Below are 15655 nucleotides of genomic sequence, written 5' to 3'. Positions count from 1 at the left end.
ATCTGCCTACTTTTCTCCATTGTTTATTCTGTTTTCGGTGAGCATATTATTTTCTCTGTCCCTTAATTATAATCATTATTTCATGCCCACATAATCTTCCTTTCAATATGTCACCATTGGTTTTAAAAATGGTCCAATAACAAATGATTTCAACTGCACTAGGAAACATATAATTTAAATGTTGGAACAAAAACTAAAATAAAACACATATTGATGAGCCGGATCCTGCAAGTACTGATTACCACTTATCATGTGTATTAAGTGGTATGAATCACCAAAACTCAGCGAATATTAAATCAGCATAAAGAAACGTCCTTTTAAAAGAACAGTTTCCTATTCTGCAGGGTAGGTAAGTCAAATTCTGGAAAGGATTTTTTTGGGGGGGATGTGAAGTTTTATTAAAAAGGGAGTGTAGAGGGGAGGAAGGGAGAGACAGACAGACAGACAGACAGACAGACAGAGAAGAGAGAGAGAGAGAAGAAAAGAAGCCAAGACTGCTTGCCTCAATGGGAAGAAAGAGAGCCTGGAAAGGAATTTTAAAAATACGTCTAGTTAGCCCAAGCCAGCAACCTCTGCCTTAGCAGGCACAAGCCAACCACCCACATGGGAGCAGGTTCAAGTCAGTGACCTCTGGGGTGACTTGTTGGGAGAGGCTGCTTGTTTGTTCCTGGCTGCCCAGAACCAAAATAACCACACAGAAACTATATTAATTAAATCTCTGCTTAGCCTATTAGCTCTAGCTTCTTATTGGCCAGATCTTACATCTTAAATTAACCCATTTCTATTATTTTATATTTTACCAAGAGGCTCCTCGGCAAGGTTCCAGCTGGTGGCTACATGGCTTCTCCCTGACTCCACCTCCTCTTTCTATATATATCTCTTCCAGCCTGGTTATATTCTGTTATGTCATTGGCTGAAAGCAGCTTTTTTATTAACCAATAAAAGCAACACATATACAAAAGGACTTCCCAGTGACTGGAACCGTGGCCCTGCTTCCACAACAAGGAGCAACCATCTGAGCCTTGGATTCACTGGCACCTGGAAGAGTGATCACCAGAGACACAGCCCCAAGTACACCAATCAGAGGAAATATGGGTAGACAAGGTAAGAACACACCCAACATGACATCAACAAAAACTAGGGGCTCTAAAACAGCAATACTTGAGCACCCCAATACAGATGAAGCAGAAAAAAATGACCTAAAAAATAACTTTAGGGAATGTTTGAGGCCCTTAAAGAGGAAATGAAAAATTCTCTCAAAGAAATGGAGGAAAAGACAAACAAAAAAAATCCTTAAAAAAAAAACAAGAAAAAGCAATCAAACATATGAGAGAAATGATTCAAGACTTGAAAACTGAAACAGAGGCTAGAGACAATAAAGAAAACTTAAACTGAGGGAATCTGGAAATGGAAAATATGGGAAAATGATCAGGAACCAAAATGCAGGCATAAACAGCAGAATATAACTCAAAACACCAAACATACAGAATAAAGAAAATTAAGAACTGCAAAGAAAAAGAGCCAAGTAACATATAAAAGCAAAGCTATCAGAATTACACCTGACTTCTCAATGGAAACAATGAAAGCCAGAAGGTCCTGGACAAGTGTTATATAGACATTAAAAGAGACTACTGGTGCCAGCCTAAACTACTATGCCCAGCAAAACTTTCAATCATCATAGATGAACAAAACAAGATATTCAATAACAGAATTGGATTTAACCAATACCTAGTCATAAACCCAGTCCTATACAAAGTACTAGAAAGAAAACTCCAACCCAAGGAAGTTAGCTCCATCCACAAAAACACATACAACTGGTGATTTCACAGCAGCAAATCTCAAAGAAAGGAAAAACACACACAATAACATCACCAACAACAAAAACTAAAATAACAGGAACTAGAATCACTAGTCATTAATATTTCTTTATATAAATGGATTCAACCCACCAATAAAAAGACATAGGCTAACAATGTGAATACAAAAACAGAATCCATCCTTCTGCTGCATACAAGAAGCACACCTCAACCTCAAAGACAGTCATCACCTCATAGGAAAGGGTTGGGAAGAAATTTTCCAATCAAATGGACCTAAGAAACAAGCTGGGGTAGCTATCCTAATTTAAAAAAAAAAAAAGACTTCAAGCTAAAATCAATCCAAAGAAACAAAGGAGGACATTTCATATTAGTCACAGGAAAATTCCACCAAGAGGAAATCTCAGTACTGAACATCTATGCCCCAAATACAAGTGCACCCTCATGTGTAAAAGAAACACTATTGTGTTTGAATCACACGTTATACCCCATACATTAATAGTGGGAGACCTCCATATCCCATGCTCAACACTGGATGGGTCTGTCAGACAGGAACTTAACAGAGGAATAAGGGCACTAACAGATGTTATGACTCAAATGGACTTAACAGACATCTATAGAACATTCATCAGAACATAAAAAAATATACCTTCTTCTCAGCACCTCACGGAACCTTCTCAAAAACTGACCACATACTAGATAACAATACAAACCTAAACAGATACAAAAAGATAGAATAAACCCATGTATCTTATCAGATCACTGTGATTTAAAATTAGAATTCAACAGCAACACTATTTCAGAAAACCCACAAGCACATGAAAATTAAACAATGATCACCTGAATCACCAATGGGTCAAGGAAGGAATAAAGAAGAAATTAAAGACTTCCTAAATTCAATGAAAATGACTATGAACACACCCAAATATATGGGACACAATGAAAGCAGTGTTAAGAGGAAGGTTCATAGCACTAAATGCATACATAAAGAAGATGGGAAAAGATCTCACACTAATGAGTTAATAGAATACATGAAAATTTGAGAAAAAAAGAAGCAAGCTCACCCAGGAGGACAAGATAGCAGGAAATGCTCAAATTGAGAGTTGAAATCAACAAAATAGAAACAAACAAAAATATAAAGACTCAATAAGACAAAGAGTTTGTTATCAACAAAATAGACAAACGTTTATTCAAATTAACCAAAAGGCAGAGAGAGAATAACCAAATTGACCCAATCATAAACGAAAAGGGAAACATAACAGCGGACATGGAGAAAAATCTAGAGAATCATACTTGAAAACTTGTACTCCACAAAATTAGAAAACTTAAAGGAAATAAACAACTTTCTGGATAAATGTCACTTACTAAAGTTAAATCAAGATCAGATAAACAAATTAAATAGACTTATAATTGCTAAAGAAATAGAAACAGTCATCAAAAGTCTCCCAATCAAAACAAAATAAAAAAACTCAGGACCAGATGTTTTCAGCTCAGAATTCTACAATATTTTCAAAGAAGAACTAATACTAATACTCCTCAAAATGTTCCACACAACAGAAACAGAAGGAACACTGACAAACTCTTTTTACAAGACTACAATTACACTGATGTCTAACCATACAAAGACATTACTAAGAAAGAGAATTGCAGTCCAATCTCACTTGTGAAAATTGATGCAAAAATATCCAATAAAATATTGATAAATCAAATACAATAACACATCAGAAAAATCATGCACCATGACAAAGTAGGCTTTATCCCAAAGATGCAGGTATGGTTCAAAATATGAAAATCTATCAGTATAATTCACCATATAAACAAACTGAAAAAATAAAACCACATGATCATCTTATTAGATGTTGAAAAAGCCTTCAACAAAATACAACATCCCTTCACGATAAAGGTCTTGAAGAGAGCAGGGATACAAGGAACATACCTAAACATAATAAAAGCAACATACCACAAGCAAACAGCCAACATCAAGATAAAAGGAGAGAAACTCACAGAGATCCCACTAAAAATCAGGAACAAGACAAGGTTGACTACTCTCTCCATATCTTTTCAGTATAGTATTGAGGTTCTGGCTAGAGCAATAAGACAGCAAAAGGAGATCAAGAGGATACAAATCGGAAATGAAGTCAAATTCTCACTATTTGCTAATGATATGATAGTTTATATAAGTGACCCCAAGAATTGTACCAAGAAACTTCTACAGCTCATAAATACCTTCAGTAATATAGCAGGATACAAGATTTAAAAAAGTTAGTAGCCCTCCTTTATATAGATGATATGTGGGCTGAGAAAGAAATCAGAGAAACATTACCCTTAACAGTAGCCATAAATAGCATAAAATATCTTGGAGTAACTCTTACCAAACAAGTGGAAGACCTGCATGGAAAGAACTTTGAATCTTTGAAGAAAGTAATTGAAGAAGACACCAGAAAATGGAAAGATCTCCCATGCTCTTGGGTAGGTAGAATTAGCATAGTAAAAATGGCAATCTTACCAAAAGCAATCGACAAAATGCAATGCCCCTCAAAATCCCAGCAAAATTCTTCACAGACCTCGAAAGTACGGCACTCAACTTCATATGGAAAAGCAAAAAACCCAGGATAGCCAAAACAATCCTGTACAATAAGGGAACTTCTGGAGGCATCACAATCCCTGACTTCAAAGTCTATTACAGAGCTAGAGTACTACAAACAGCCTGGGACTGGCATAAGAACACACAGGAGAACCAATGGAAATGAATCGAAGACTTGGAAATCAATAAACACAACTATGAATGCCTGATTTTTGACAAAGAAGCGAAAAAAATATAAAATGGAAAAAAGAAAGCATATTCAACAAATGGTGCTAAGATAACTGAATATCAACATGTAGAAGAATGATAATAGACCCATATCTATCACCATGCACAAAAAGTCAAAGTCCAAATGGATCAAAGATCTCAACATAAAACCAACCACACTGAACCTCATAGAAGAGAAAGTGGGAAATACACTTGAATGCATTGGTGAAGGAGATCACTTCATAAATATAACCCCAATTGCCAGACACTGAGAGAAACAATTAATAAACAGGACCTCCTGAAACTGAAAAGCTTCTGTAAAGAAAAGGACACAGTCAACAAGACAAAACAGCAGTCTTCAGAATGGGAAAAGATCTTCACCAACCCCACATCAGACAGAAGGCTCATCTCCAAAATACACAACTCAAGAAATTTGTCATCAAAAGAATAAATAATCCAATAAAAAACTGAGGTACAGACCTAAACAGAATAACTCTCAACAGAGAAATCTAAAATGGCTGAAAGACACTTAAGGAAATGTTCAACATCTTTAGTCATCAGAGAAATGCAAATCAAAACAACTCTGAGATTACATCTTACACCTTTCAGAAAGGTCAAGATCAAAAACACTGATGACAACTTACACTGGAGAGGTTGTGGGGTAAAGGGAATGCTCCTGCATTGCTGGTGGGACTGCAAGCTGGTACAGCCCTTTTGGATATCAGTATTGTTATTTCTCAGAAATTAGGAAACAACCTTCCTCAAGACTCAACAATATCACTTTTGGGTCCACACCGAAAGGATGCTCAATCGTTCCACAAGGACATGTGCTCAACTATATTCATAGCAGCATTGTTTGTCATAGTCAGAACCTAGAAACAACCTAAATGGCCCTTGACCGAAGAATGGATAAAGAATATGTGGTACATTTACACAATGGAGTACTACACAGTGGAAAAAGATAATGACATCTTGAAATGTGCAGGCAAATGGATGGATCTAGACAGCATCATAGTAAGTGAAGTAACCCAGACCCAGAAAGACAAATAAAACATCTACTCACTCATAAGTGGCTTTTAGACATAAAGCAAAGAAAAGCCAGCCTACAATTCACAATCCCAAAGAAGCTAGACAATAAAGAAGACTCTAAGAGAGACAAGACACACATGGGAAGTAGAAAAAGACAAGAGCTCCTGAGTAAGTTGTGAGCCTGGGGACCATGGAAGAAGATAGAAGGGGAGGTGGGAAGAAAGGAGGGGAATGGAGAAAAATAGATAGCTCAATAAAAGTACAAAATCAAGAAAAAATAAAATAATATAAAATAGAAAAAAACTCAAAAAAATACTTCTATTTATATACTTGGGTGATACTAACATCTTGATGTAGGATGGGTGAAAAAAATTACAAACTTGCTTCTTTCTGAGAGAATCTGGCAACATCTCATTGTGTTATATCCAATATGTAGGTTACAACCATGCACAGACAACAGCACTGCAGGTCCAGATTTCTCTGGTGTAAAAACCAGCCTACATTTTTCCCAGTATGCTAGCAGCAACTACAGTAATTTCATAAAATACACTGCAATGCCTACTTAGAAATATGATACCAAAATAGAAGCCTTTATAAACTGAGCAGGACACACTTTAAGAAAACAAATCCAAAAGACTTCAGAAGAATATATAATCCTCCATGAAAAATAGGAAGCAATAAACAGCACAGAAATACCGTTTTAAAAAATGTTTATATAAATAAGGACAAATGTTTGCCACTGTGAATTCATTCAATGAATGCTCAGCGACTGAGGATTTTAGGTCACATCAGCACTGGGGTAGTGTTAGGGACCCTGGGGTAGTGTTGGGGACCCTGAGGTAGTATTGGGACCCTGAGGTAATGTTGGGAACCCTGGGACAGTGTTGGTGATCCTGGGGTAGTGTTGGGGACCCTGAGATAGTGTTGGGGACCCTGGGGCAGTGTTGGGGATCCTGGGGTAGTGTTGGGGACCCTGGGATAGTGTTGGGGACCCTGGGGCAGTGTTGGGGATCCTAGGGTGGTGTTGGGGACTCTGAGATAGTGTTGGGTACCCTGGGGCAGTGTTGGGGACCCTGGGGCAGTGTTGGTGAACCTGGGGTAGTGTCAAGAGAGCCTTGAGGAAGGTGCATTAGAAGGGAACCTACATGTGCGGAGGAAAAGACTGCAGAATTTCTGAGGATGGTGGAAGTACAAACCATACTGAGACAGACCAAAGCACCTCCTAGAGTTCCTAAAGCAATGTTCAATGAAATGAAGCAGAAGTTGCTTCAGAGCTAATATACTAATAATTCCTATAAATAGCCAAGATGTGGACTTAATATCTACTTTGGAATCAGTACACACTGGTATTTTAAACAAGGAACATTTTGATATGTTGAGTTCAGAGACCCTAGAGAACCTGGTCAACATCCTCTGGCTTTCTCTACACCTGACCTTTTGGTCCCTTTCTAAGGTGCAGGCACAGTAAAAACTCTAAAGATAGCACTGACCCAACTCAGTGGGGACATTCAGAGGCCACGTTGCTCTCCATATACCACGTTACTGCATTTAAAATCCAGTCACAGATATTTCTTAATTTATAGCTGGGCACACAGCTATCTTAAGCTACAAATAGAAAACATCTGGCTCTAATTTGAATGTCTGTGTGTTTATAGCTTTGGAGGATATCGATTCCCAGCTCAAGGCTAGCATCCAAAATCCTCTGGCTTCTGCCACCATTTTTCTATGCAACCTACTTCCCTCTAATCCTGTTCTTTCACCATGTTCTGGAAAACTACAGCCTGCACACTAACTCTGATTTTTAAATTTTTTTCTTATAACACAGTCAAATTTATTCATCTATACGGATACTTTTCCTACACTGGCAGAGCTGAGGGTTGTGTCAGTGACCACACGGCCTGCAAGGACTAACATCTCTACTGTCTAGAATTTTACAGAAAAAGTTTAAGTATCCTCCTCTGTGTTGATACATAATGAATCACTGGTCACTATCCAAGACCAGCCCACTTGTTGGTGATGATATAATCATTCATTTCTTTCTTCCATCTCAAATACATACCATTCTGGCTAGTTTTATGTCAACTAGACATAAGTTGAGTCATTGGAGAGGAGGGAGCCTTGACTGAGAAATGGCTGTAGAATATTTTCTTAATTAGTGGTTGACAGGAGAGGGCCCAGTCCACTGTGAGTGGGGCCACCCTGAGCTGATGGTCCTGGGTTCTGAGCGAGTCATAGAGAACAAGCGAGTTAACAGTACTCCTCTATGGCTCCAGGTTCCTGTCCTGTTTGAGTTCCTGTTCTGCCTTCCTTCAGTGATAAACAGTGATGTTGAAGCATAAGTCAGATAAACCCTTTCTTCCACAAGTTGCTTTGGTCATGGTATTTTATCACAGCAACAGTAACCCTAACTGTGACAAACAACTTTTATAAAACCTCTGCTATGCAAATCTCAATTCACTCTTTGGTTTAAGTCAAACACCCCTTTCCATGTATATAAATATTCTCTGTGACATCTAGATTATATTCTGACAGGTCCCAGAGTATGTGGTATCTTGTTTGCCTTTTCTACATATGTGTGTTCTTGCTCTACAAGGCTAGGCATCCTAATAACCAACAGTTTCCCACACAGCTTCATGCTCTTAAAGGGCTTAATAATGGTTGCCATGTGGGCTGACACTGGCTGGGAAAAGACAGAGCAGAAGATGAGGATAAGAGAGTTGTAGAACATGGAGAGAAAAGAGAAGACCAGGTCGCTCTCCCGAAACCACTGATTCTCACTTCAGTATGAAGTACAAAGTTTTGAGCCTTATCCCACAGTTGCCAGTGAAAAATACATAACTATTAGGGCTCCCTTCGTTCTGGAAAATAAGATGAGATTGCACAAAAACATTTAACCTGGAAAGTTCACTACAGAATGCATAAGGGCAGAGCTTCCTAAATGTAAAACAATGTGCCACAGAAAAGATTAAGCCTTTTATTATCACCATTTCAAACAACTGCTAACAGTGTGGTTTTGCAAGCCTTTCTTCCCGGGATGTGAATTTCCCTGTTTAATTGAAACAAGAGTTGAAAGCTTAGAAAGGGACTTGGGAGAGCAAAGGAGCCTAGAAAGAGAAAGGACATGTAATTATGCATTCTGTTAGGCAGAGAGGAGAGGACTCACACAGCTTAATCTCTACAGCATTTCAAACAGACACACTAACCACCTTCTTTTAAAGGCACAAAATGGCACTGAACAAAAAAAATAAAAATAAAAAACTTCAGTAAAATAAAACAGCCACCTTTTCATTGCTTAGGCCCCAGAATTAGATGCAAAAGTATTATTGGCTGTGGAGAGGAAAGGAAAGGGAAAGGGAGAGAAAGAAAAAAAAGAAAGAAAAAGAAAAATTATTCTTAATCTTGGAAAACAAACCCATCTGCAATAACTGTAAACTATTATTTATTATAGAGAAAAATGTCAAATCTAAGAAATTAAAGTGATACCACAAGGACACAGTCTGTAAAGGTTGAAAAAAATGTTATAGAACAAATAAAATCCTAACTGTTCCCAGTAGGACTAAAAGCCTGAAGTGCGGTTCACCAAAGCTAACAAAATAGATCACACACAGAGTCTTTATAATTCAAGAACAAGTAACTCAATCTGGGAGGAAATGAGAGCCCTGAGCTATTGGGATTTGACTCAGCTCCTTCTGCCCACAGAGCCCTTTTCCTCAGTGGAAATGAATTAGCTTTACCCAGGCTCCTAAACACACTGTCCTAGCTCACTCCATGGGCTTTTATCATCCTGAATTTTTTATTTTTGTCTCAATTTTTTATACTACCTGTCTTAGTTAAGGTTTTCATTGCAGTGAAGAGACACCATGACCACAGCAACTCTTACAAATCGAAACATTGAATTGGGGTGGTTTGCTTGCAATTTCAGAAGTTCAGGACACTATCATCATGATGGAGAACATGGTGGTGTGAGAGTCCTACATCTTGCAGGTAACAGCAAGTCGACTGAGATTCTGGGCAGTATACTGAGCACAGGAAACTGTTGACAGAGGTTTCTGTCCCGCCCAGCCCCTCAGTCGGTCAGTCCCAAAGAAACACACAGAGGTCTACATTAATCATAAACTGGTTGGCCTATTAGCTCAGGCTTCTTATTAACTCTTACATCCTACATTAACCCACAATTCTTGTCTGTGTTAGCCACATGGCTTGGTACCTTTCATCAGCAAGACATTCTCATCTTGCTTCCTCTTTGTCTGGGTGATGATTGCAGACTGAGCCTTTCCTCTTCCCAGAATTTTCCTGTTCTCATCGCACTGCCTCAACTTCCTGCCTGGTCTCCCCACTTATACTTCCTGCCTAGCCACTGGCCAATCTGTGTTTTATTAAAACGAGTGACAGGGTACAAGACCATTGTCCCCCAGCAGGAAACCTCCAGGTCCTCCCCCACAGTGACGTGCTTCCTCCAACAAAGTCACACCTCTTCATGGTGCCATTCGACTACCACACTTCCTTAGAACCATTCACAAACCACTCCTTGCCAATATGCGTCATATAGGCGTATCATGTAGGATGCCTGTGAGGACATGCGGTATGGAGCGCCTACAGTCCACTGGGGGAAAGTTAAAGATCACATTACTAATGTAACAGTTGAAAAAAAAACATTGGCTGAGGCCATCCTGGAAGGACTGGACAACAAGCTCAGAGTGATGTTAGGAGGCCTCTCTTGTGTAGAGGCCAACCAAGGAGCTAAAGTTAAATGCCTATCAGACATGGATAGTTTATCCCCAGAAAGCTGTGAATACTTTCTCAAGACTCAGCTCAGACATCGCTCTGGGCCGAGACATTCTCCAGGGTGTGTGGGGATGCTGGCAGTTTTGATTTTCCCCTCATTTGCACGGATAGAGTTAGAAGCTGAGCGATCACCTAAGACCTGGGTCAAATTTGCCATCAGAGACAAAGAAAGTGAAGCTTTTCTGGAGTTAACAAAAGGTTTTAAAAAGACTGAGGAAAAGAACATTAAAAAAAGAAGAAGATATGAAGAACCTACATGAAAAATCGAAACAAGTACACCAAACAAACAAACAAAATTAGAAATAAGGGCAGATATTCTTCAGTAGAGAAAAGATGGGAACACAGTCTTCCCTGGACAAGCACATGCTCATGTCATAAAGAATGTCTTTGTCTGACGGCATGTTCAGCTGTTTCTCTTCTCTGGACACAATCTAGCTCGCTGAAGCCCCCTTACACTTCTTGAACACTTTAACCTCTTATAGTTGACATTTTCTCTTTAACAAATAGTAGTTTGCAGTTTATTGCAAATGGGTTTGTTTCCAAGACATCTTGTCCGCACCTCCCGGATATCCAAATGACGTATGCCATAAACTCATTAAAAGCTTCAGCAATTGACACTTTTCAACAGTTCTTTTCTTTCTACAGCTCAATACTATTTCATGGTAGTGATATAGCTGAATCAGGTCTTAACATTTACTAATGGTAAACTGTGTTTATTTCTGGTTGGTAGCTTTTTAATGTATGTAAATAAACCAGTTGTAAACATTTGTGTTATAAAACAAAAGTGAGTTATCAACCAGGGACCTTTGAATAGCACTGATTTGTCTGCTAGGTCTTTCAAATATGTTGGTGGGAACAGGTATGAGAAAGACAAAAATACCTTCCAGGAAACCACAGTTCCGCAGTGTTCTCTCTCATGAATGAATAGTGGAAATCAGGTTAGATTCATTAGCTAGGGCACAATGTCCCCTTGGGGACTGATTAAGTGTAAATTATTTGAGTTAGATACAGAGTGTCCTAACTCTCCTTGAAATTTAATGATTTGATGTTCTTAAGTAGTTCCAGTTTGGTATAACTGATGGACAAAGACCAGATGAGAGGATGTATTTCCCAGGTCAATGGATAAACTGTCAATTGATCTATCTATCTATCTATCTATCTATCTATCTATCTGTCTGTCTGTCTGTCTGTCTGTCTGTCTGTCTGTCTGTCTGTCTGCCTGCCTGTCTATCTATCTATCTAATATATGTGTGAGAGAGACATATATGAGAGAGAGAGAGAGAGAGAGAGAGAGAGAGAGAGAGAGAGAGAATTGATATCCTCCTGAGGACTGCATCCAAGACTGAAAATGTCCCCACCAAAATCCCTCAAAAATTTCCACCTAAAGTTTCTTAAAAGAGAGGCCTGGGCAAAGGGAACAGCGTGTGGCACCAGGCAGTCAGGCGCCATTACGGTGAGTGAGGATACAGTGGGGAAAAGGCAGGGAGAGATGGACAGAAGAGCTCACGTGCTAAGAAGAGAGACAGATCTGGGCAGGCGAGGACAGTGAGGAGCGGATCGACATGGGTGGTCCGCCTGCCTCCCGGGGTCATGGTGATATCAGGGCCTGGACTGCTGCCAAGGGCCGTGTCTTTGTCCACGGCCTTGACACATCTGTGTTGATGTCCATGACTCCTGTTAGCACTGAGGGTCCAAGAGACTCCCAGAGTCTGGACTGCTACCTGTGACCATATTGATGTCCCAGAGATGTACCCCCACAGGGGCTGTGCCTGCTCTGCTACCTGGGACCACAGTGACTTCCAGGCCCAGACTCCTGCTAAGACCAGTGAATCCTATTTTCAAAAGGTCTGGGGTGTTTAAAGTGCAAGCGAGGCTGAGAACCACTGAGCCAGAATGAGAATCAGGTTTATGGAGAGCACGAGACCTAACTCGAAACCATTCTCACACAGTTCCTATTTAATGGCTCTTTTAATGAAACAATAAAAATCAAATTATGTAACTTTGATTTTCTCTTTACTATCCTATCAATTGTTCCTGGTACCTCTACTGTGAGCTCTTGGAAGAGTGAGGATCTCAGAGCCACAGATACAGGATGCTAAGAAGGGAGAAAGTTGCCCCAGGCAGCAGCTGGGCCTTCTGATAGCGATTTCTAGGTTGTTCTTAGGGGCAGGGGAGAATTAACCCCTGATTCCTAACATTTTCTGGTCATTTGCTTCTGTGTCTTTCCCATATTAAAAATACCTGACAATCTATACTTTTTACTTAATTCCTTTCATTGCTTTTCTAAAAATATAGTCTATATAGAAAATTTGGAATTCAGAAAAATCTAAAGGAAAATAATGTTTTTCTTGCTTTATTTCCCAGAAGTTGGTTTATACTCAGTACTTTTAAAAACATACTGAGTAATATAGATCCATAGAGCTGACACTGTGTGTGTGTGTATGTGTGAGTGTGTGTGTGAGAGTGTGTGTGTGTGTGTATGTGTGAGTGTGTGTGTGTGTGTGTGTAAGCATGGAATAGATTGGAAAGAAACCCACTGAACCATTCCAACTAATCATCTCAACAATCTCAGAAGATCAGAATCTGACTCACAAGTGTCGACGGTAGGAGGGACAGAAAGAAAATCAACGAATAACCAATGGGATTGTGCTGTATTTCTAAAATCGTATCATAAGCCTAAGTCCACGGTATTCAATACTCTTCATAATCAGCATTACATTATTAAAGAAAACCCCACATGTTATTGAAATGCTCTATTGCAGTTAATCACATCTAGTTTCTCACATTTGCAAACAATGCTTTAATTAAAATCTAAGTACCTTGTCTGAGACTTTGATTAATTCCTAGGGAGGAGAAATAATAGTCCAAAGTATGGATGCTTCAAAACTGCTTGATGTGAATTGCTAACATGCTTTCCAGAATGAGAAACCAATTTATATTTTCATCAGGAGAATATCCCTATTTTCTTTCAGTATAGTCAATGTATCAATGTAATTGTTCATATCCCCCAGGGAGCTAGCGTAAGAGAGAATGTCCAATAAAACTTTTAAATCAATATATTTCCTGGTAACTTATCCTTCCCTCCCTACATTGCTGTTTGGTTTTGTTTTTCACAAGACCTCTTTGGAGGGTTGAGAGATCTCTTACCAGGAAACTAGACTCAGGCACTAGAAAGACAGAGAGCAGGAGCTCCGCTAGTGACCCTTGGTGACGTCAGAGTTCTGCTGGTGGGCTCAGAGCCTTTCTCACGGTAAAATAAAGTGGAAATGGCTTAGCAAGACCCATTTCCCTCTTAAAGAAGGTCCCGTGCAAGTGTGTTTAAATCAGCGAAGAGAAGATGCAGTTACTTGGGAACTTCCAGGAGCACCAGTCATTCAGCACACCTTTTAGAAATGCTTTCAAACCTCCTGTGAGCATTCCATCTAATCAGGTGAGACCACCAAGCTGAAGAGTGGGTAGGTTCAAAAGGAACGAGTCCCAGCATTTTCTCCAAGGCTCCTGAATACCTGAGAAAGATGCAGAATTTCCCGGTAATTTGACATCTGAAAGGAATACTGGGTAAGATAGATAGATAGATAGATAGATAGATAGATAGATAGATAGATAGATAGATAGATAGATAGATGATAGATAGATAGATAGATGATAGATAGATAGATGATAGATAGACAGATGATAGATAGAAAGATGATAGATAGATAGATAGATAGATAGATAGATAGATAGATAGATAGATAGATAGATAGGTAGATAGGTAGATAGATAGATAGATAGATAGATAATCCAGGTATCAGGAGAACATGGTCTGCCTAAAATCTCAGGCAATATGAACTCATAGCATGAATAGGAGGCAGAGGGTAGAATCTATACATAGTATCAGTCCTGGAAATTGTAAGCGACATAACCATTCATTAATTTATTCTTTTCAGTGAAAAGTAAATCAAAAGATTGTCGAGGATGAAACAGACGTGCCACAATGCAAATGCAGTATATATTTTGCATAAAAAGAAAGCCCGCACGCAGCACTTCAGTGTTGGGTGCCAGTTAAACTCACCCCACTGGATGTTACTGGATGCTAACCAAGCGTTATGAAGGTGGCAAGTCCAGTACAGGCAACACGTACTGTTTATTCAATGGAGTATATGTCAGCAACTATGTTAAATTTTATGCATACTGATAAATTGTACCTAATTTTCCTCAACTTTACACTCAGGGCAGTTCAAGCTCTAGTGGGAGAATCATATAAAAATGGTACGGATAAAGAACTCTTGGTATACAGAACAGGGAATATGAAGTCTAGTCCAGGACGTGGGATGTTTTCATTTAAGAACTGGTTGATACTGAAGCTAAGAGTGGCATAATTTCTAAGATTTGAGGTAAAGAACGTCTGGAAGAAAGGCAAGCGTGGGGGAGGGGTCACCAAGGTTTTCCTCCAGAGGGAAGAGATGCAGTGTAAAGGGGGGACTGATGGAATGACAGTCACCGCAGCTGAGAAAAGCGAGCCAGGGCTCAAGGGGGGCGACTGAATGCTGCCCATGGGAGGAAGGTCCAGCCGCTCACGGCAAGACATTTCGGGTAGTAACAAGACCTCTCTGGGAGCAATTTCGTAAACCAAGCTGCATAGTGAAAAACGGATCAAAGAAAGTATAATCAAAACTGGAGCAGAACTCATGGCAAGGATCCAAAGCAAAAGCGAGCTGGCAAAGAATCAGTGCAGTATTTGTTTTTTGTTGTTGTTGTTTTGTTTTGTTTTTTAAATGTGCTGAGATTTCTGTACTTTGAAGGTAATATTTACTTAACAATTATTTATTAAGCAATAAGTGTCAATGGGGGTAATAGACTGTCACTGACGACCAGCCAAGCAGAATAAAATAACATTGATCCACATTCTATGAACAGAAAGTCTGGGTGAGGCTGCAGACAGATCAATAAGACAATTTCACCTGAGTGCAGGGAACTGCCGTGAGGCGACCCGTATGGAGATGCATGGCCGGGACACAGAGCCAGGCTAAGATCGATGAGAATTCCTGACAGAAGGAAAGCTGTCCTCTGCAAGTCTCTTCTCACTTTGGCAAGCAGAGGCTACCTGGATGGGCGGGAACTTTAGGCAGGTGGGCAAAGACGCCAGTCAGAAGGAAGCAGAGGGCCAGGCTTCAGCCAGGAGCACTGAGCAGGGAACGGGCAACTGAGAACTTGGCCCAGGTAATGGGAGACTCAGGATACACTGTTTCCACAA

General features: G+C 39.6%; 1 protein-coding gene across 1 annotated transcript in view; it reads right to left on the bottom strand.

Moving 5' to 3' along the window:
• The window catches only part of Fam171b (family with sequence similarity 171 member B), a 53007-nt gene that overhangs the window by 17813 nt on the left and 19539 nt on the right, over positions 1-15655 (bottom strand). The window lies entirely within an intron of this gene.

This window comes from Myodes glareolus, chromosome 21 (assembly GCF_982192425.1).
Source record: "Myodes glareolus chromosome 21, mMyoGla1.1, whole genome shotgun sequence".
Lineage (NCBI taxonomy): Eukaryota > Metazoa > Chordata > Mammalia > Rodentia > Cricetidae > Myodes > Myodes glareolus.
Note: the sequence above shows the minus strand (reverse complement) of the source record. Positions and strands in the feature narration are given on the sequence as shown.